The sequence below is a fragment of the Vulpes lagopus genome, chromosome 21 (assembly GCF_018345385.1).
Source record: "Vulpes lagopus strain Blue_001 chromosome 21, ASM1834538v1, whole genome shotgun sequence".
Classification (NCBI taxonomy): Eukaryota; Metazoa; Chordata; class Mammalia; order Carnivora; family Canidae; genus Vulpes; species Vulpes lagopus.
In genome coordinates this window covers 22,594,374-22,617,932 of record NC_054844.1, presented here as the reverse complement: position 1 = coordinate 22,617,932, position 23,559 = coordinate 22,594,374, and the positions used below count along the sequence as shown (strand labels likewise).

The following is a 23,559-nucleotide window of genomic DNA, read 5'->3' as shown; positions in this document are numbered from 1 at the left end:
TTAATCTTGGAGTGACCTTATACAAGTGATTTAACTTCTCCCACCTTCTGTTTCCTCAACTGTAAAATGAGAATAATACTAGTTGTTGGGAGAATTAAGCTAATGTATGTAATGTATATCTAACCCTGCCTAATGCATGCTACCATGCTCAATAAGGCTATTTCTATGATATAATAAAATGAAAAGGAAAGGCAGTGTCTTTTCTTCTAGAGATTTCAGAATCCTGTGGTGGAAGGAGAATGATTTGAGAAGGGAGCAAGAGTCCCCCACCCACCCTGGGTCCCCTCTTACCCGCCCCCCCTTCACATCTCTGAAGAGCTACAAGGTGACTGCAGTGCTGCATATTGTAATGGCTTATATTTTTGGATCTCAAAGAATTGAGAGATATTGCAAAGAACAACTTTTTTTTCATGATGCTAAGGAGTTTTGTTGCTGTCATTGGTAGCGTTAGAATGGGTGAATTGGGGATCCCTGGGTGGCGCAGCGGTTTGGCACCTGCCTTTGGCCCAGGGCGCGATCCTGGAGACCCGGGATCGAATCCCACGTCGGGCTCCCGGTGCATGGAGCCTGCTTCTCCCTCTGCCTATGTCTCTGCCCCTCTCTCTCTCTGTCTCTGTGTGACTATCATAAATGAATAAAAGTTAAAAAAAAAAAAGTGGAATTTATTTAAAAAAAAAAAAGAATGGGTGAATTGAAGACAGAAGAGCTATGATCTAATAATTCTTTAATTTTTTTCAAAATGGTCATAATGTTTATTTTTTAGAATAAAAGAACCATTTTAATATTTCAGATAGTTATGAAAATAAAGAGTACTCTAAAAATGAAATTACCTTATCTCAAGAGCCAGAGAAAATTCAATATTACTATTTTATATATTTTCATCCAGATCTCTATTTCTTCTATATATTTGGGATCTTAACTGTAAATAGGATATTATATATTTCATTTATTAATTTCTATTTTGGTCATTTTCCATGAGATTAGATATTCGTAGTTAATGAGAGTTTTAATTTGTCATCATGTGGGGATAGTCTAGTTTATATGATGTACTGTTATGTGTTTAACCTTTCTCCCGTGGGTGGGCATTTAGGTTGTTTGTTTTTAACTTTTTTAAAAGATTTTATTTATTTATTCATAAGAGACACAGAGAGAGAGAGGCAGAGACACAGGCAGAGGGAGAAGCAGGCTCCTCGCAGGGAGCCGATGCAGGACTCCATCCTGGGACCAGGATCATGCCTGGGCGAAACTGAGCCATCCAGGCATCCCTAAATTATATCTTTATGCATAAAACTTTGTTTATAACTTTGACTATTTCCTAAAGACATGTCCTCAGAACTGGAACTACTAAATGAAAGACAAAAAAACATTGTTGTTCAGGCTTTTGGTGCCTTTCCATCAGTGGTGTAAAATTGAGAGCTGATCTCCCTGTCTCCTTTCCAAAACTGAACATTTAGTATTAGTGCTTGGTAAAATGATAGGCATTATAAAGTATCCCCTCATTTTAACTTGACACTTCTTTGATTTTTAGTGAGGCTAAATCATTTTATATGTTTACTTCCATTTGTATTTCTTAGTCTGTTTGTTCTGTTCACATCCTCCATTTTTCACTTAAGATATATTTCTATATGAATATAAATGCTCTTAATATATTAAATTTTCTCTTATATTTGTTGTAAATATATTCTCCTCTTTAACTTGCCTTTTAATTTTTTAAAAATATTTTATTTATTTATTCATGAGAAACACAGAGAGAGAGAGAGAGAGAGAGAGAGAGAGAGGCAGAGACACAGGTAGAGGGAGAAGTAGGCTCCATGCAGGGAGCCTGACATGGACCTCCATCCTGGGTCTCCAGGGTCATGCCCTGGGCTGAAGGCGGCACTAAACCACTGAGCCACCCAGGATGCCCATTGCCTTCTAATTTTAATGCACTCAGGGATCCCTGGGTGGCTCAGCGGTTTGGCACCTGCCTTTGGCCCAGGGCACAATCCTGGAGTCCCGGGATTGACTCCCACGGTGGGCTCCCTGCATGGAGCCTGCTTCTCCCTCTGCCTGTGTCTCTGCCTCTCTCTCTGTCTCTCAAGAATAAATAAATAAATAAATAAATAAATAAATAAATAAATAAATAAATCTTTTAAAAAATAATTTTAATGCACTCAATGGAAGTTCTTATTTATGCATTGGAATCTGTGATTTTGCTTTTTTGATTTCTCCTCTTGCTTTTATATTCAGAAATTGTAGCTACTTTTGCATACTTTCTTCTAATTTTCTCTTTAATGATTTATTATTATTGTTATATTTAATCCTTTATTTTTTAAAAAAGATTTTCTTTATTTATTCATGAGAGACACAGAAAGAGGGAGGCAGAGACACAGGCAGAGGGAGGAGCAGGCTCCATGCAGGGAGGCAGAGACACAGGCAGAGGGAGGAGCAAGCTCCATGCAGGGAGCCTGATAGGGGACTCGATCCTGGGTCTCCAGGATCACACCCTGGGCTGAAGGCAGCGCTAAACCACTGGGCCACCTGGGCTGCTGCATTTAATCCTTTATTATTTAATTTGGTATACAACATAATATTTTCCTCAAATAACTCTCTGTTCTCTCATCCATTCATTAAATAATCCCGCTATTTTTTAATTTTTTTTTTTAAATTCATTTATGATAGAGAGAGAGAGAGAGAGAGAGAGAGAGAGGCAGAGACACAGGCAGAGGGAGAAGCAGGCTCCATGCACCGGGAGCCCGACGTGGGATTTGATCCCGGGTCTCCAGGATCGCACCCTGGGCCAAAGGCAGGCGCTAAACCGCTGCGCCACCCAGGGATCCCTAATCCCGCTATTAAATTATTATATAAACTAGAATTTGTTTCAGGGTTATACTATTATATGACATCGCTTCCATTTTATTTTATTCAGTTGATCAGGTTGTCATTTTTTTTTTTTTTGGTTGCCAGTTTTCATACCTGAAATATCACTCATTCAGTTGATATAATTCCTTAAATAACCTTATTAAAGATGTTTTTTTTTTTTTTTTTTTTTTTTTTGCCTAGGTGAACTGTAGATACATTTTTAAATATCCAAAAATGTCCATTGGGATTGTTACCAAAGAACAATTAACAAACCAACAAAACAAAACAAAAAACAACTAACAATATTGAAAGCTGGGAACCTTGTCTTTTCACTGTTGTTACTGGTATAATAAATCTTTTAGATATTAGGGTTTTTTTCTGGCCTGCTGGCTTGAGACAAATAATTTTTATTAATGAATTATATACTGCCATTTTTAATTTACTGAAAGTCTGTTTTTTGTTGTTAAACATAAAGTGGATTTTTTCATATTTTAAAATGCCGTTTGATCCTCTAGCAAGATGATTATACTGGTGTGAATCTTTTTATTCATAGATACACTAGTAATATACTCCTTCTTGGATTAATGATAAATCTTTTAAGGTACCATTTAGTTTGCCTGCATTTTATTTAGACTTTTCCCATCTATATTTATAATGAGCTGGGTTTATGTGCTGTTTCTTTGACAAAAATCTTTCTCTTTCAATCTATTTTACATATTGAGTTTTCATTAGAATTTTATTCTAAGAAAGTATTCTAGTTAGAAATTTATTTAAATTTGCAAATTATCAGTTTATTCTGTACTTTTTGCTGGCACTTTTCTCCAATTTAGTACCATTATTAAACTAGCATGATAATATGAATATGGTAGCTTTCTATATTTTCTATGCTTAATATCTTCATTCTTAAAAAAAGTATAGAAGAATTTGTTGGTGGAGAAACTGGGATTCCGAAGTGTAATAACTTTGGAATATGCTAACTCTTCAGCTTTCATTGTTTTTCATGTGTTTTTGAGCTTTCGTTATGTTGGTTGAAATTTGATAAGATTTTCTTTCCAAACAACTTCAAACAAAATCAAAACCTCCATTCCTTATTAAATCAATTATAGACAACTTACCTGATTACTCACTTTCTGGGATAAGCACATTCTTCTTCTCATCTTTTCATACACTTCTCTTGACTTTCTTCTAGTTCTCAATTTCTATCAGCATTTCAATGCTTTTACACTATCAGTTGCCATTTATTTTCTGTATTGTTACCGTCCTTAAGTCTTCTGTGATTTGGTCTGTGATTCTAAAAGGTAAAACCAATATGCAGTTGAGAACATTTGGGATATTCCTACTCTCTGGATTCCAGTATCAATTGGGAAATTTCTAGTGCATATTTCAAATGGTTACTACATTCTGCTACTCTGCCAGCCACTTCGATGCACCCTCTTAGTTTTTCAGACCTCTAGTCAGACTATCTATCCTAATCATTTCCCCTTTTCCCTGGAGGCCTACTGCCCACCTATTCAAATCTTTTTTTTTTTTTCACCTATTCAAATCTTGACTGTCTTACTGCTGCTTACTGCTTAGCTTTTCTCCTGGGTCAGATCTCTTATCTTCTGACTCTTTGTATTTTCTTCTTTCTTGGTTTCTGTCCATTTTTCTCTCAATTTTATTGGTGGATCACCTTAAACAACTTTCTAAGTAAGTTACTTGCATTTAAACCTCCATAGATTTCACATATCTCAAAGTATCATTATTCCCTCTCATATTGGATTAATAGCATGGCTATGCTTAAAATTCAAGATGGAAAATTATTTTCTTTCAGAGTTTTGAAACCATGTTCTTTCATCTTCTAAATACAATGCTGCTAAAAATCAGATGCCTGGTTAATTCATATTTCTTTGAGGACATGTTTTAGCCCTTCCCTTTTAAAGTATTTTAGGTCATCCATAACATTTATCATGTGTTCTGGGAAATTCTTTGCTATTTTGCCTTGAATAATAGCCTTCCTTTTTTTTTTTTTTTTTTTTTTTTTTTTTTGCGGTGATACTGGCTGCCTCTTAGACTTTCTGTTTTGATCCACTATGGAATTTTTTTTTCTCTCAAATATTCTGACCCTATCTATATATTCTATATTCCGGGAAACATTCACATCATTACTTCAGACACTTCTATTAATTTTGTTTTTCTAAGCAATTGTATTTTAATTTCCTGTGGTTCTTTTTGACTTTCCGGTTATTCTTTTTTCATAAACTTACTTTATGGGTGCTGGATATTCATTCTTGAGTCTAACAAGTGGACTCTGAAGCAAATATATTAAAGATCTTATTCTTTCTGTTAATAAATTCCAGAGGGCTTTTGTTTTTATCTTTTATTCTTTAGGCTTTTCTCAGAAATTAGGTGACCCATTGCTGGCCATCATTTTTAAGAGTGGGGAAACAGAAAAGCCACTTCAAAGGTAAGTTACAATAATGGGGCTTGACTCAGTGCTAAAAATAGGTAAGTTGCCTGCATTGCCTTGGAAGACTGCTAAAGTCAAAGAGGGGAGACTTTTCTCCGAAATGTTGACTTCCACACCAGCTGGCCTACTTTTTTGACAGTTTCGACAAGTTCTTAATAAAGAACTTATTATTTTTTTACATGGGGATAATATAGAACTTGGGGAGTAAACTATTTCTTACCAGGTGCTTCTGTGAGTACTTTCTGTTTCTGGCCCACCTCTCCTTCTCCATGGAACCTAATACCTCCTCTGTTGGAGCTCTGATAGTGAAACTGGCTTCCTTTCAACTGCAGCCCTGTATATTTATATTCAGGCTTATGGCTGCTTCATCAGTCATTGCTCCTCCATCTGCTTTCCATCTTCTGGAAACTTGGTGAAATCTCTTCGCAACTGATAATTTCCTTATTCTTCAGTGTTTGTGTTTGTAACTTTTAGAAAATGACTTTACTCCTTTCAGTGAAGTTTGAGGCAGGAGATGCATCAAATCAGAGGACTCTGTTTAGGTCTCCAGCATGCGCTATAGACATCTTCATTTATTTTCTCATGCATTCATTCAAAATGTATGCTTGCCCTGTCTGCCATGTGCCAAGTTGTTTCCAAAGATAAGGCCTGAACTTAACCTCCCAAACTCCCTGCTTTCATGGAGCTTTTGTTTGAGTGGTTCCTTGTAGATAGATAATTAGGAAGCTCACTCCGTAGTGAAAGCCAAGGCAAAATGTCATAGCTGCATTATTACTGAGAGAAGTAAAGAAGACCCAGGCAGGATTGATACCAGGGAAACTAAGGTCCTGACTGCTTCAAATCTGCAGCCTGAGCCGACTCATTCTCTCCCTGTCTCACCATCTTGGAAAGCAGCACGCATCCTGCCCTAAAGACCCAGATCATATACCCTTACCTAGTCATGTTCTATTCCTTCTTCCTCCTTTCATCTTGCATATTTCTGTTAGATATACTTCTTATAGAAATACTGTTGAGTTTGTTTCTTAAGCTAATCTGATTTTTGCTCCCTAGGGGAAAATTTAACTTTTTATTTATTATCATGATGGTTGTATTACTCTTAATTACCTCAACTTCTTTTATGTCTATATCTTCTGTTTTTTTTTTCCTTTTTTTACTTTCTTTTCTTTTTCTCTCTTTTCCTTTTCATCCTTTTTGACATAGTGTATGTTTATTTTATGTGTTCTTCAGTGGTTTGGGAGTTATATATCTTATTTATAAATCTATTAATGGTCACATTTAGGTTTTAAAATATATATTTAAGATGGCTTCTTCTCTTATGTTGAAAGTTATGAACATACCACAAATGTTTGAGTTCTAAACTTTTGTAAAATGAGTAATTTACCATGCTTTTCTACCCCTTTGACTACTTGTCAGATGCCATTATCATTTCTAATTTCTTAATTTGAGTCATGTTCACTAGCTTGATTGGAAGAGTGAGTGGGAGAAGTTCACCTGTGTTATTGTAGTGAGCTAATACAATAAACTAATGTACTTTCTTTACAGTATAAATCTTAATAGGATTTTAGTATATAACATATAAGAACATGGCAATATCTAGGCTTATTTCTTTCTTTTAAAGAAATAAGGGAAACCTTCAATACATATCCTAGTCTTAATGCATTAGAAATGAAATATTATGTCAATAGAAACATTGTTGTGTGTTTTAAGCATGGTTTTGTGGTCCTGTAGAGTCAAATGTTACTAGGGTTGATAAAAACATTTTAAAAAGAAAATCAAGGTGAAATTTTGTTTTTACTTTATGTACCAAGTGAGCAGGCTTTAAAGACAAATAGTTGCATTAGAGCAACAGATAAAACACAGTTAAATAGTCTTTAAACAAAATGTAATGATGAAATAAAAGTAGTTTGCATTCCCCACATCTCTGGAATTTGTTTTATTCATTGCTAGGGTTCCTTTAAAATTAATTTTAATGTAGTCTTGGCCATATCCTGACAAGGGTGAAAGAGTTAATTTTCTTTGCTACCCACTTTTTGTGTGTATCTGAGTAGCAGCTCCACTATGGGGAGATGTGTGGAGGTAGAGAAATATCAAACTAAGCTTTTGCTCTCTGTGGATAATAAAAATTACCCACTTTCTCACAGATGTCAAATCTGGCAGATTTCCATAGAAAATTTGGATTGAATGTCAACTACCCAAATTATTTTAGTGTCTGCTGAAGTGTGTGCTTGGCAGGGATTTCAGCAGGAAAATAGGAAGTGGGTTTGAAAACATTAATAATATCTGAATACAACTCCTTAAGCTGATTGTTCAGTAGATGAACCAAAGCATATATTGTCCTTGCAAGCCAAAGCTCTCCAAGAAGTCCAGGTGGACACATTGTTAATGTTTCAAATATAGAAGTTGAGAGGAGGGCTTATTTAGGAAACAGGATTTGCTATCATGGGTGGATCTTCGCTTTCTCCTTGAATAGTTTAGATTGGCTAATTAACCACTAAACATAGTCTAAATGGCACAAATACCATGTAGACAAAGAAGATAACTTAGATTTTATTAGTTATAAATCATTTGTAGAAAGATAGATTTGTTCAGAAATGTCCTGAGATTTGGTCAGAAGAAATGAGTTCTAATATTGACAATGACTTTCAGAAGTCTCCATCTTTCCAGCCCTTAGTTTCCTCATCTGTAAATCAAAGGGGATGTATTACATCGTCTTTAGGGGGTACTTTTGGTATGTTTTGATCCATGTTGATAAGGAAAAACTTAGATAACTCAATACTAGAGAAATCTACTTAGTTTGTTTACCATGAGAAACAAAGCTCCGTTGCTTGAGGAAGAAATTACAACTGCAGTATATCCAGTAACATAAAATGCATTCTGAGCAGTTATGCAGCATCAAGAGATTAGCTTAATCATAGCATGCATTTTAAATTTATATAAGTGTGTCTTGTTATTCATCAGAAGTACTTCTCTTTCCTCTTTCAAATGCTATGTCATTATGAAATTTATTCATTCATTCAGCAGATATTTATTGAGCACCTACTATGTCCCAGACACTGTGCAAAATGCTAGGTAGTGAACAAAAAAGACAAAAATACCCTTCCTTTGTGAGGTTTACACTGTAATGGGGAGGCAAATAGTGAACAATATGAACAATTAATACCATGTCAGATAGTGGTAGATGGAGGAAGGGAGACTGGGTGTGTATTGTGAGTGTGTTTGTGTGTGTGCATGCATGTACATATACATTACAAATAAGGTGATTAGAGAAGGTTTTGCTGAGAAAGTGAAATATGCGACAGCATCTGCAAAAGGCAAGGAAGGGAACCATGCCAATACCTGAGAGAGAAGCATTATGGATATAAAACATAGAAAACACAAAACCCTGAGGCAGAAACATGCTAGACATTGTAGGGAATAATACTATAGCATTGCTTCATGCCCTCAAAAATGTTAAAAAAAATTTATTACTAGCCATCTATATGCCAGAAGTTTACCTGAAGTTTACTATCTAGTAGGGATAGATAAGCCTATAAACAAGAGCCATTGAATCAAAATATGTAGGAGCCATGAGATTTTGTTAAAAGCACAGTAAGCCCTCAAAGACTAGGAAGTAGTCAATTCTATATGGAAGGTCAGGAAAGAATTCATACCAAGTCTGTTCCCACTCCAAATCGCATCATAAATTGCTTGTAATACTTTTTATCTTTGCAGACACTTAGGTTAAGTTAAACTATTGTATAGCTTTAAATATATAAGGAATGACATGAATATGCTGGAAGATTTTTCTTCAATTTTTGTGGGAGAGAGTAAAATGTAAAAGGAAGCAACTGTTTCCAAGTGCTGTGCTAGGCACTTTTTGCATGTGGTATTTTTTTGTTCTCACCAGAGTGCCACATGATTCTCCTGGTCCTTGTTTTAAAGAGGATGAAACTTAGGCTCTGAAAGGGAAAGAGATTGTCCTCAATTACAGAGTGAATAAATGGTTGAACCGAGATTCAAATTTAACTTTTCTTCTTGCTCCCAGTATGTACATTCCTATGTATTTTTACTCATCCATGGTTATATCATCAATGGAAACTTTGAGATATTATGAGATAAAGGTAAAGATGGGGGTGACATATAAGATTTTAGACTCTTGGAACTGGAATTGCTTGGAATAAAGTTTCAGCCCAAAGTTGGGAGATTTGACTTCAAATTTTTCCACACACTTACAAATAGTACATGCTAATTACAGAGCACCTTATCTAGTATGTATACACACACACACACACACACACACACACACTCTCCTACTTCTGTGGTGGTTACTATTATTATTCCTATATAAAGTGCTCTCCTATTTAATTAATTCTCACAACAAGGCTATGAAGAAGATATTATTGCCTTCATTTGGGAGATGGTTTATCCATTCCACTCTGGAACCCTCATTCTTAGTATTCATGGGATTCACTTTGATATCTAACAACCTACATGATTGAAAATGTTCTTTTTTATGTCATATCTAATATAGCTCTTCTCTACTATCATGAAAATGTATGCTCTTCTTCCTCCACAGCCACAAGATGAAGCTATTCTTCACTATTCTATATATTAGTATATACTTTTAGATGGATAGATTTTTCATTGGGGGGAAAACAGTGAGAATTTATTGGTAGTGTCTGATGTATTTTCTAAATCAAGGTGTATTGCATGTCCTGACATTTTGTTTTTTGTTTGCTTTTCTCAGTGACCCTTTCCTCTCTGGTTTCTTTATGTAACTATTTGAGATATCTCTGACATATCATGTCTGAGATATGATATATATTGATTTGTTTAAAAATGTAGTTGAGGGATCCCTGAGTGGCTTAGTGGTTGAGCGTCTGCCTTTGGCTCAAGGCATGATCCTGGGGTCCAGGATTGAGTCCCACATTGGGCTCTTTTCAGGGAGCCTGCTTCTCCCTCTGCCTGTGTCTCTGCCTCTCTCCCTGTCTCTCATGAATAAATAAATAAAACCTTTAAAAAATGTAGTTGACATTTAAATCTGTCATAAATAAATTATAAAATATTACAATCTTAAGTCTATGGATATATAACCAAGTTTTTTGCATAATATAAGCCAAACTGAAAGCTATGTTTTTGTTCTCAGGATCAACAATTTTAGTGTGTATCACATTTTATTATGTTCAATTAATACTCTTTAAGGGTTTATTTTTCAAGTTTCTTTTTACAAAACTGATATGTAATGAGACTAAGTAACTTTTCCAAGATTACACAATTATAAGATAACTGATACTGAAATTATCTTGCCTTCTTTTTTAGGGAAGCAACATATCCAAATTCATCTATTTGCCCCACTTTTGGTACCTCAAATGTTTATTAATTTGTGGTTTGTATCTGAAGAAGAAAAGAAAAAGTATTTGCATTGTGATGTGTGGAGTATGAGGCTTAAAAAGATTAGATAACTTTTCCAGGTATAAAAGGCACTAATTAAAATAATAACTAACTTTTACTGAATATTTCCCAGGAGCAAGGTGTTCTATTAAGTTTTCTACAAGTATTAATTCATTGAAAGTTCACAATAGCCCTTTAAAATAGGGATTGCTATTTCCATGTTATACACGGAGAAACTGAGGCATAGAGAAGTTAGGTAACTTGCCCAAAGACCTAAATACTGGAAAAGATTATATAGGTAATTTAGCTTTACCATCTGTCTTTTAACTACTGTGCTATACATTTGTCACAGATAAGAGATGATTATAGGGTTTTTAAGTAATGATATAAAAACAGGTGGAATTTCAAGACTGCTAATATATGTAATACAGTATTGCAAAAACTTGCTTTTGTTAAAAAATGAATAAATGTCATAACTACCTATAGAATTACACATGCAAAGTAGTCCTTCCTTACACTTAGTTATGAATAGGAAAACTAGAATACATGGTTATTAAAGAAGAATTTCATGATGAAATAAGAGATAGAGATAGTTTGACAGAACTCTAATTAGAGAGAGAAGATAGCTTATCTGGGAATCAACTTAATATATTTATCCATCTCTTCTACTAAAGGCAGTTGATGGAAATGTTTGAACCTTGATTTCTCACCCAGAAAAGTAGAACACTAGGGATATGATTAGGATTTTTCCAAACAAAAGATTTAATGAATTAATATCATGAATAATGCTTAATTACTAATTGCTACATGTCAAAACCATCTTTAAGGAACAAGACATTTGAAGTAAAATCTGAAGGTATAGAAGACCAAAGTTCAAAATTATTCCTTCTTTTTTACTTCTTAAAGAGTAGAATCTGAGCAACCGACAGCAGAGAACTATCTAGTCCACTTTTAACAAAGTGTTCTCCTCATCTTAAGGTCATCATCTTTCTTTTAAAGGTAAAAATCCTTAAGATACTTAATTCGTGGCAGGCATTATTTAGATAATAGTAACTTAGTACATTTTTTAAATGACTGAGGCATTCCTCTCCATCATTCCTACTTATTTTGCAATCTTTTTCAAAATATTATGTCAACTTATTCTCCAGGCTATAATTAAAATAATTAAAATATAAAAAGATCAATATTAATGTACTGTGGAAATTGTACCATGTTATTTTGTTTATGTTTTAACTTTCAGAAATGGCACGCTGAAGTTAGAGATAAAGTTTTAGAGTGTATGTGCTAGAAAATTAATAAGATTTGTGTCTGGAGTTTCCACCCTGCTATCACTACTCTGTCACTAATTTGATCATGCACATATAGCTCATTCCTACAATTATATATCCTTACTTGTTTATTTTACTCTACAACCTCACTAAACTGTTTTGAGAATGAATGAAATAGTTTGTATTACAAAAATTAAAACATTGCTTTACTATAATGGTACATAATTATTTAGAGGACTCATTAAAACAGATGAATGGGCTGACCTCCATTGTTTCAGAATCGTACTTTTGTGTAAAGTATGTGACTATGCATATCTAACAGGTTCCCACATGATACTGATGCTGCTGGACCAGAGACCACACTTCGAGAAGCACTGTCTTATAAAACTGAGTGAGGTTAAAAAACATAACTCAGTAACACAATAATAACATACGGTTTATGTTTGAATGGAGGAGAGGACTTGATCTTGAATTTGGTTTCATCTTTGAAGGTAACAATGACTAGAAAGTATGATTAAAAAAAGAAAAATTTAAAAAAATGTGAACAAAATAACATGTGGAGGTTATGACAGAAACCATTGTCCTGCATTGCCCCCAATCCACACTCCCATGCCATCCTGTTTTGAGTATGGATTTTGCTTCTTCCCCATGCGAAAAGTTGACAGCACAGTGCAGAATTTCATTAACAGGGATTTCTTGTTTGCAGGTAGTCTTTTTTTCTTCTTCCACTTTTAACGTGTTATCAAAGGTATAGCAGAGAAAATGTGAGACAATTCAGTATAATCTCTGTGAGAAACATCAGCTCACCAAGATGCCAACATAACAGTTTCAGACTTTTTAGAGGAAAGAAAATTTAGGTCAGCCTTAAAGAGAAACCCGTACTAGAATTAATACTCAGACACACACACACATGTGTGCATGCACATATGCAATTTTTCTTTCAAAGATGTCATTATTTCCATCATCTCCATTCATATCTCTCATTACAATAAACATCATTCATTGGCAATAGTAGTTAACAGACTTTGTCATCTTGTTCAGTTCTGCTTTCTGAATGCCTCTTCATTAGGGGAGAGGTGATCTGTTTAACTTGTCATAAAGTCACATCAAAAGTAGCGCCTTAAACAAATACTTAGGTTCACTTTGCTAATAATGATAATGTCTTACAGTCAATGAGAAACAAACATATGTCCATCTAATTTGCATTTACCATCACTGTGGCATAGGTTGCTACCTTGATTTTTTTTTTCATCTTATGAATGGGATATCTATTGTCCATGAAAAAGCATAGAACTAATAAACAGCCATAGAAATTGAATGATGGATTTGATCTCACTGCTGTTTAGTTGACAGATGGGAATCAAACAGACATAAACTCTGTACTTCCAATTTATTGCTGGGAAGGAAAATTGTGTGCCCAAAATGCCATAAGACAGGTTGTTCTTCCAGCATTTATAGTCTGGTGGGAAGGAGAAAATAAAGGTCCTGTAGTCTTTCAAAAAAGGCAGTTTTAAGCCATTTTTCAACATAATATTTCAGATTTCCAGTTTGGATGAGAATGTGAGTATATCAGGGCCAACTTCTGAACCTTTTGAAGTTCATTCACATAATATAACTCTTTTTCAATTTCAATTCATTTGTTTTAAATGAATGATTCTCTACCCAACCTACTGCAGGTTCCCAGTAAATTTTCTATTTAGAATAATTTTAAATAGTCTTCCTTGAAATGTTAAAATGTGTTCTCTATTTATATAGTTTGATTTTTCTACATTCTGACTAGATGGCTCAAATAATTGTTCAAATACACTGAGTCAACACAATAAAACTAAGATAGTCTATTATGTCATGAATATGAAATGAGCACATGATATTCTTGGCTCTAAACTTTAAAAAATACATGAATAGGCTTATTACACAAATTTACTATATTATTTGATTCTTGTATGGTAATTCTTTAAACACTTCAATATGAAAAGAATTGTAATGTTCACCTTTTGGGAAGATATCAATATTACACTTCATGTACCTCTTTAATTGCAATTATTTAATGTTTAATTTTCACATTTCATGCAAATATATTAGTAAGAATTCTATCTATGATTACCCACTTGAGACTCCTCTGTTCAAACATAAATTACAGTAGCAATATCTTAAGTACATGAATTTTATTAATTAATGAAGAAATTTATTAATTCACAAACATTGGTTAGTCACTTATCATGTATGAATATCAGAACTGAGTTTTTAGACATTTTTAATCCATAGATGAACTAGTTAACTTTGCAAGGATGAACTTGTCTGACACCTTTTCTATAGCATTAACTCTGGCTAACATCCTTATACAAACAGGCCTGCTAAAAAGAGGGGCAGAGAAAAGAAATGTAAATGACTTAGTACAACATAAAAAAAAAAAAAAACAAAACTCACATCTTATAGCTTGTACACTGTGTAGAAAATTTAGAATCTGAAGAATATTGTATTAGATTGGTGACAGAAAATAGTTTTATGACTTAATAATGAATTAGTTTAGTTGTATAGTGAAACTATGCCAATGCATGTGCAAAAAGAAATTAAATCTGCTAAATATTAGTTAAACTAATATTTAACTTAGTTTTAAAGTTAAAACTAAGAGTAAAGACAAAATAAGGGTTTGCTCTAAAAAGTAAAAATAGAAATTGGAGAAATCTGGTGAAGGAGAACAACCAGTTTAGTGTGAAATCATTGAAAGCATAAATACTGAGATGGGGTTAAAGATTAAAGACCTGAAAATAAAATCTATAAAGGAAAAACTTAATAAAGGGAAAATTCTCTTACTAAAGCTAGTTGTTTGGAACAATTAGGAAGAAAAATTTTATAAAACAGTTTTTAACTTGATTGTATAAAAACCAAAGGAGTCAAAATAGAGAGTGGGAGGGGGAAATCCTTGTTTTTGAAAGTAATCGTTGTTTTACTTTTGGTGCTTTTGTACAACTTGTGTAATTTTTCCCAAATATTTTCTATATAATTTTGTGCTTATCTCAGAATTTATCACTGTGGTATGCACTGAGAATGCAAAGTGAAGGAGGCCTGACCCTGCCTACAGGAAGTTTAGCAGTCTAATAAAATATGAACAAATGACAGTGGGAGTGATGTCAGCAACACTGTGTTATATAAGACATTCCACATCATGTCTACTCCTCAACACCAACAATTTGGCATTGATCCCTGGACAAAAGTGCTTTTGTGGGAGCTCTAGGATCTAGCACCTTATGATAGGGGACCTGGGAGGAGTCTCACTTCCCTATGCATCTGGTAGTAGGCATATAGACCTTGGTCCTAGCTGGGGACTGGGTGGTAGCTCATGAGCTTTCAGCCATGGTTTGGCCTGGCGAATGGGGGTCAACCACAATTAGGGAGGCTTTGTGGAAGTCCAGTTTTCCAGAGGAGAAATTCCAGCACACTATCAGTGGGAAAAAATACAAGCTAAACATAGAGGAGAGGAGCACTGAATCATGAGCTGCATGACTAGGGAGCAGGAAGCAGCTGGGAGAGCATATAAGACTCTAGGAAGACATTAGAGTGATGTGTATCCTACTAACTGTGACGCGAACTCCATCAAGAAGCCCACTCAAGAACCAGTGGGGATGCCTCAGTTAGTCTCCTCAGCTGGCCTGTGTGTACTCCAGGCACTCAGTGTGTCTCAGCCAACTCCCCTTCAGGCTGTGGCTCACTCCCTGCATGCCCTTCTGACAGTGGCAATGAGACTAAGAAAGGTAGTCCTTGGGGCAGCCCTGGTGGTGCAGCGGTTTAGCGCCACTTGCAGCCCAGGGCGTGATCCTGGAGACCTTGGATTGAATCCCACGTCAGGCTCTCTGCATGGGGCCTGCTTCTCCCTCTGCCTGTGTCTTTGCCTCTTTCTCTCTCTCTCTGCATCTCTATTAATAAATAAATAAATAAAATCTTTAAAAAAGAAAAAAAAAGAATATTATTAAAAAAAAGAAAGGTAGTCCTTATCTATCACTAATTATTCTAAACATAAATGGATTAAATTCTCCAATCAAAAGATACAGAGTGGAAGGATAAAAAAGCAAAAACAAAAACAAAAAAATGCACAAGGCCCAAATACTTTATTTTACAAAACTCATGTTTGCTTTAAGGTCACATGTAGGGCCAAAGCAAAAGGTTCAGAAAATAGTCTATGAAAGTGGAAACCAAAAGAAAGCAAGAGTAGCTATACTGATATCAGACAAATAGAATTTAGCCAAGCCTTTAACAAGAGACAAAGAAGGTTATTTTGTAATGATAAAGTGTTTTTTATTAAGAGAATTATGAATATATATATACCCAACATTGGAGCACCTAAATGCATTAAGGAAATATTAAAAGATCTGAAGAAAAAAATAGACATAGATTCAATAATAGTAGGAGACAACAATACCCAACTTTCCACAATGGGTAGATTATCCATATAGAAAATTAATAAGGGAACATTGGACTTGAACTATACTTTAGACCTAATACATCTAACAGACATAATATAGAACATTCCATTCAACAGCAGCAAAATACATATTCTTTTCAAGTGTACATTTTTCACAAGTGTACAAAGAACATTCTCCAGGAGAGATCATATAATAGATTGCAAAAAAAAAAAAAATCTAAGCAAATTTAAGAAGATTGAAGTCATACGAAGTATTTTTTCCCAATCACAGTAGTATGAAACTAGGCATCAATAATAGGAAGAAACTGGAGAATTCATAAATATATGGAGATTGAAAAACAGACCTCTAAGCAATCAATTGGTCAAAGGAGAAGGGAAAATAAAAAAGAATCTTGAAATAAATGAAAATAGAAATACAACATATCAAAACTTACATGATGCGGCAAAAGCAGTTTTAAGAAAAAAACGTAAAAAAAAAAAAAAAAACGTTATAGTCATAAATCCCTACGTTATAAGGGAAAAGAAAGATCACAAATAAATATAACTTTACACTTACAGGAACTATAAAAAGGACAAATTAAGCCCAGAGTTAGCAGAAGGAAGGAAATAACTCAGAATAAAAATAAATAAAATAGAGTCCAGAAAAACATTAGAAAAGATCGATTAAAGTATGAGCTGGTTTTTGAAAAGACAAGCAAAATTTGCAAACCCTTGGCTAGACTAAGAAAAAAGAAAGGAGTCTTCAAATCAGAGATGAAAAAAGGAGATATTATTACCAATACCACAGACATGCAAAGGTTCATGAATGCTATGAACAGTTCTTTGGCAACTAAGTGGATGACCTAGAAATAATAGATAAATTCCTAAAAAACATGCAACCGATTGAGAATGAATCAATAAAACAAAAAAAAAAAAACCCAAAATGCAACAAATAAAAAATGAATTATGAATAAATAGAAAATTTAAGCAGACCAATGAAGAGTATGGAGATTGACTCAGTGATCAAATATTTCCCTAGAAAGAAAACATGTACACACACGCACGTGCACGCGCAAGAAAAGTACAGGACCAGGTGATTTCCCTGGTGAATTTTATGAAACATTTAACAGTTGAGAGTTTCTCAAAGTCTTTCAAAATACTGAAGAAAGGAAACATTCTCAAACTCATTTTATGAAGCCGTTATTACCCTAATCCAATCGCCTGATGACACCACAAGAAAACTGCAAGCTAATATCCCTGATAAACATAGATGCAAAAATTCTAAACCAAGTATTAGCAAACTGAATGGAACAGCACAGTAAAGGACCATATACCATTATCAGGTGGGATGTATCCCTGAGATGCAGGGATGATTCAACATATATACAAATTGATAAATATGGTACAGTACATTAATAGAATGAAAATTAAGATTATAATCATTTTAGTTGATGCAGAAAAGGAATTGACAAAATGCAATAGACTTTCATGATAAAAACTCTCAACAAATTGAGTATATTAGAAACTGCATCACCATAACAAAGGCAGTATATGACAAGCCCACAGCTAACATTACATTCAATGGTGCAAGGTTGAAAATTTTCCCTCTAAGATCAGGGTGAAGACAATGGTGCCCACTCTCACTACTCCTATACAAAACATAGTATTGGATATCCTAACCAGAAAAATCAGGCAAGAAAAAATAAATAAAAGGCATCCAGTTTGGAAAAGATGAAGTAAAATTGTCTATACTTGTAGATTATATGATCTTATATATAGAAAATCCTAAAAGGCTTCACCAGAAAACTGTTGGAATTAACACATTCAGTAAAGTTGCAGAATACAAAATCAACTTAGAGAAATCAGTAATATTTCTATATATCAACAATGAAATGTCTGAAGAAGAAATGAAGAAAAATCCATTTTCGGTAGCATCAAAAACAATAAAAGACATAGGAATAAATTTAACTAAGAGGGTGAAAGATCTCTTATAGTTAAAACTATAAGATTTTGATGAGAGAAATGTAAGAAGATACAAATAAATGGAAAGATATTTTGTGTTTATGGATCAGAAAAAAGTGATATTGTTAAAAATGTCCTTACTACCTAAAATTATATATAGATCTAATTAAATCCTGATCAAAATTCCAATGACACTTTTTACGGAAATAGAAAAAGCAAATTTGTATGAAACCACAAAAGATCCTAATGAGTCAAAGCAATCCTGAGAAAGAACACAGCTGGAGGCATCATCATGTTTCCTGATTTCAAACTATCCTATAAAGCTATGGTGATCAAAACAGTCTGGTACTGGCATAAAAACAACTACATAGACCATTAAGACAGAATTGAGAATCCAGAAATAAATCTCTACATATATGGTCAACCATTATTTGATGAGGAAGCCAAGAACACCTGATAGGAAAGAGGGTAGTCTCTTCAATAAATGGTGCTGGGAAACTGTATAATTACATCCAAAATAATGAAATTAGATTCCTGTCTTATTCATAAAAGTGAACCTGAAATGGACCAAAGATTTAAACATAAGACTTAAGACTGTAAAATTCCTAGAAAAAAACAAGGAAAAGTTCTTTGACATTGATCTTGGGAAAGATTTTTTGAATATTACACCAAAAGCATAAGCAACAAAAGCAAAAATAAATAAATGAGACTGTATCAGCTTTAGAACCAACAAAATGAAAAGGCAGCCTATGCAATGGAAGAAAATTTTGCAAATTGTGCGTATGATAAGGGATAATTTCCAGAATACATTAGGAACTCCAGTAATTCAACTGAAAAAAAAAAACCACGAATAATTCCCTTTAAAAATAGGTAGAGGAACAGAATAGACAATTTTTCCAAAGAAGACATGTAAATGACCAAAAGATACATGAAAAGATGCTCAACATCAAATCATTGGGTAATTGCAAAACCTGAAATGCTAATCATCAGGGAAATGCAAATTGAAAACCAAAATGAAGCATCACACCACACCTCTTAAAATGTCTGTCATCAAAAAGACAAGAAATAATGAGTGTTAGCAGGGATGTAGAGAAGAAACCTTTGGACACTGTTGTTGGAAATATAAACTGGTACAGACATTATGAAAAACATTGCATTTTCTCAGAAAATTAGACATAGAACTATCATATGATCTGGCAACCCCAGTTCTTGGTATACATCTAAAGGAAATGATACCAGAAGCTTGAAGAAATTTTTGTACTTCCATGTTTATTGCAGCATCATCCACAATTACCCAGTTGTGTTAACAATCTGGCGTCTGTCAATGAAGTAATTGTTTAAAAACATTTATGTCTCTATATCTAACTATAGCTATATACCTATATCTATACCTATATCTATATCATCTATATCTTGGTTGTATATCTGTATATATATGCAATGGTATTCTTTAGCCATGAGAAAGAAGAAAATCCTGTTATTTATGATATATATAAATCTTAAGGATGTAAGTAAGTCAGACAGAGAAAGACAAATACTGTATGATATCATTGATATGGGAAAATCTTAAAAAATATCCTGAACTTACAGAAACAGGATAGAATGCTGATTGCCAGAGTGGGGGAAATGGAGAGATGTTGGTCATAGAGTACAAGCTTTATATTGTAAGATTAATAAATTCTGGGGATCTCATGTGTAGCATGGTGATTATAGGAATAATGCTGTAGTGTATGGTTGAAAATTGCTAAGAAAGTAGGTTTTAAATATTCTTACCACAAACAAGAAATGGTAATTATTTGAAGCAATGGAGCTCTTAACTAACACTACTGTGGTAGTCATTTTGCAATCTATCAGATCATCAAACCAATATATCAAATCATTTTGTAGTATACTAAATTATCACATTGTATACCTTAACCTTATACGACGTTAAATGTCAATGGCATCTCAAAAACAATTATATCTCAATAAAGCTGGAGAAAAAGCAAAAACAAATGACCACAATAAACCATGATGTGAATGATGATATAGCATGCACAACCTGGTAAGTTATTACTCAGAAGGGGAAATGGTTAGTTTTGTCAGGAAAAGTTGTCAGTCATGGAAGGCATTAAGGAATGCCTTAATGACATTTGGGTGGGATTTGAAGGTGTGAAGGATGAACTTTTGTTCCACGAAAGATGAAACTGCATGTTATAGTATTAATTTGATAGTGTGAGATGGTAGCTTTAAGAGTGTAAAATATGAAGTCTAATTAGATTCTTCATAACACATGGCCTTTTATACCATACTACTGAGTTTGTATTTTATTGCATGGGAAAATCATATCATTTGATCTGAAGCTTAGGAAGATCCCTTTGGATGTATTTTAAGGGGAGAAAATAGTTATTTCACAAATTCAGGTAGGGTATTGAAAAGGCTTAAAGAAAATAGCATCAAGGAGAGAGAAAGAAGGCTGATTTTTAAAAAAACTATTTTAGAGGAGAAAATCAATAATTAAGGATTAATTGATTATGGGGCATAAAGGAGAAGTGTAGTTTAAGCGGCTTCCAGCTTTTGGCTTAGGAAAATAGGTGACTGGTTGTTATCTAGTAACATAGGATTAGACTTGGAAATAAATAATTCATAACCATATTCATGGGGCTTTAGAGTACAGTGGTAATTTGCCAGGTATGTGGATGGACAGGGAAAGGGAGATAATATGTTAGCTTGAATGGGACACACAAATATTCACACTTAATATCGGTAGAACTGGCCATGTTTATTGATAAAGGAGAGATAAGTCAATAGAAAAGCAGAAGTGTGAAAGAATAAAACAAGGGAGGAGTGAAATAAGAAAGGGAGAGGGAGGCATGCAGACCCAGGCAGAGGGATGAGCTTTGAATAAAAGTTGTCTTCTCCTTAGGAATGGCAGAGGACAAAAAGGGACAGCATAAGTGAGAAGATAGAGGGGTCACCCTTTATAGAGGGAGTGGATGACTGTGGCCTCAGTGTTTTAGTATTGTCTGCTGAACTGGAACCTGGATAATAAGGGTAAAGTTTGAGGAAGGTGTTAGTGTACAGATAATCACTGAAGGAATTGGGTTAGGCAATTACTAAAAGCAAATGAAAGTATGTTACTAGGGCTGATGTCTTAATTATAGTTTTGCAGATTTCCCCAGCAACACTGGTTGTACCTGGATAGTGCTCATAATAATAACCAACATTTTTGAATGTTTATTACATAACAGGCAATGCTAAATCCTTAATCCTCACAACATATTTATGAGTTAGGCATCAATTCATTATTCTCATTCTATGCAAGAGGAAACAAGGCATTGAGAAGTATAAAAGTAGAGAAAGTAGATCATCAACTACGTTAGTCAGGCTTAGATTCAACTTCCAGTGATAGTATGAGCTGAAATAGCAGACTTAAACAAGATAAAGTTTAAAGTTTTCCTTGTTTGTTCAGAATATCCCAAGATAGTCCAGAACTATCATGACCCTCTATGGTTTCAAGGACACAGGCTCTTCTGTGTCATTGCTGTACCATTTCTAGGCCTGCCTCAAGAACCCATATGGCTGCTGGTATGCCAGTCATATTTCAGATGTTGAGGAAAATAAAGAAGACAAGAAAGGCATGCTTCTTCCATTTCAGTTAATGTCACATTCCAGTAATTGCATATACCACTTTTGCTAATACTCTTGGAACTTGATTGTGTGACTATACCCTGCTCCAAGGAAGGCTGTGATATATTTTTATTTAGAGTAGATAAAATTTGGAATAAGGAAAGAGCAGATAGTGGGGAGGTCTCTTACCTTGTTTAATTGATCTAAATTTGGGCAATTTCAGATGATATTGGATGGAAAGAGAAGGAGGTGAAGAGATGAGAGCACAAACAGAATATAGTTACGTGATGAATTAGAACAAAGAGAAGTAAAGCCAAGAAGTGGCTATAGATAGAAGGAAAAGGAAGGTGGAAAGGCCTGAATGACTTGGTGAAGTCAAAGATGTGTTTCAGCATTACTGAACGAGAGGATTTTATAGATAGTCAGTTGCTTGAGATGGAGATTGTGTGAGAAGGAGAGGATGGGCTTGAAGATTTCAGGGAGGAGTGGAGGAGGACCAGAGACAATGGAAAGAACCCTTTTGGTGTTTTGCTGATTCTAGGTGAAGATACTTAGGAGCCAGGCAGTTAAGGGATGGAGATGAAGATCTTAGAAGACTAGGACCAAGAATGCTTTAATGATTATTATCCAGTATGTATCACAGTGGTGTTGATAAGAGTTTAGGAAACTGTTTCTTACTACTGGGATAATGATTATGCTGTTCATTTTGGACACATACTTAAAGTTCAAGTTTGCTTCACACAGATGACATTTGTTATATTCAAAATTGCAAGTCTTCGAAATAAGTAGTGTCTCACATAACTGAATCTTTCATTCAATGCAAACCATTCAGATGGAAAAGTTCCTAAAATGTGCTACAAATTACTTTCTTAAAATAATACACAGAACATATTTTATGGTTGACACTCATTGTTAATCAAAACTGTCAGTTATTGTCCTGGAGTGAAATAAAAGACTCTCAGCCTTTTTTCTATTTCTTTTATTATAGGAGTTCCTCCATGACACATTGAAGTTCTATAATTTCTAGGCTTCATCTTGGTCATTTTAACAGTTTGGCTGCTCCCTGGTTCTCCAGAATTAGAGATTGTGAGATGCTGACCACTGAATAAAAGGTTACTATAATTTTACAAATTAAAACTTATAAAAAACTTTCCTTTTTCTTTTTAATCTTGTCTTGGGACCAAATTATCTCATCCTACCACCAGTTTCTTGCTTACAGACTGGAAAGGATTTGTTCAAAAAGAAACCCTATTTTGCTTTCAGAAAAAAAAAATTTAAATGAAGACTATCCTACCTAATAAGGAATGCTTTTTAAAGCAACCCTCTATTTTTAAGTTTAAAAATTTTGATTTTCCTCTAAATACATTTTGAAACGACATGTGGAATTTAAATGTATTTGGCACAGCTCTATTTCATTATTCCCATATACATGCTAAGAGATATTGAAGCTTGTGAATTTTGGTGCACTAATTTGTATTTCTGCAGATTTTCTGTTTCCTTCTTTCTTCCACCCCCAAAAGTTAGAGGGCCAGAATAGGGAATTCCAGTCACTTGTGATGATTGAGTTGAAGGAGTCGCTGAAAATTTTGCCAATTGTGTAGGAAATAGGCAGTCTTTGAAAAAATGCTCTCACAGCAGATCATTCAGATATATTGTGCTAA

The 23,559-nt window shown here is 34.2% G+C and overlaps 1 protein-coding gene across 12 annotated transcripts in view; it reads left to right on the top strand.

The window, feature by feature from the left end:
- Nucleotides 1-23,559, top strand: part of SOX5 (SRY-box transcription factor 5) — a 1,001,956-nt gene that overhangs the window by 213,625 nt on the left and 764,772 nt on the right. For 2 of the 12 annotated variants that reach the window (XM_041735839.1, XM_041735838.1), the window contains one exon: nt 5,212-5,287. The exons of the other annotated variants lie outside the window; for them this stretch is intronic. The gene's annotated coding sequence lies outside the window, so the exon portion shown is untranslated. The remainder of the gene's footprint in view (nt 1-5,211; nt 5,288-23,559) is intronic. 12 annotated transcript variants of the gene reach the window in all.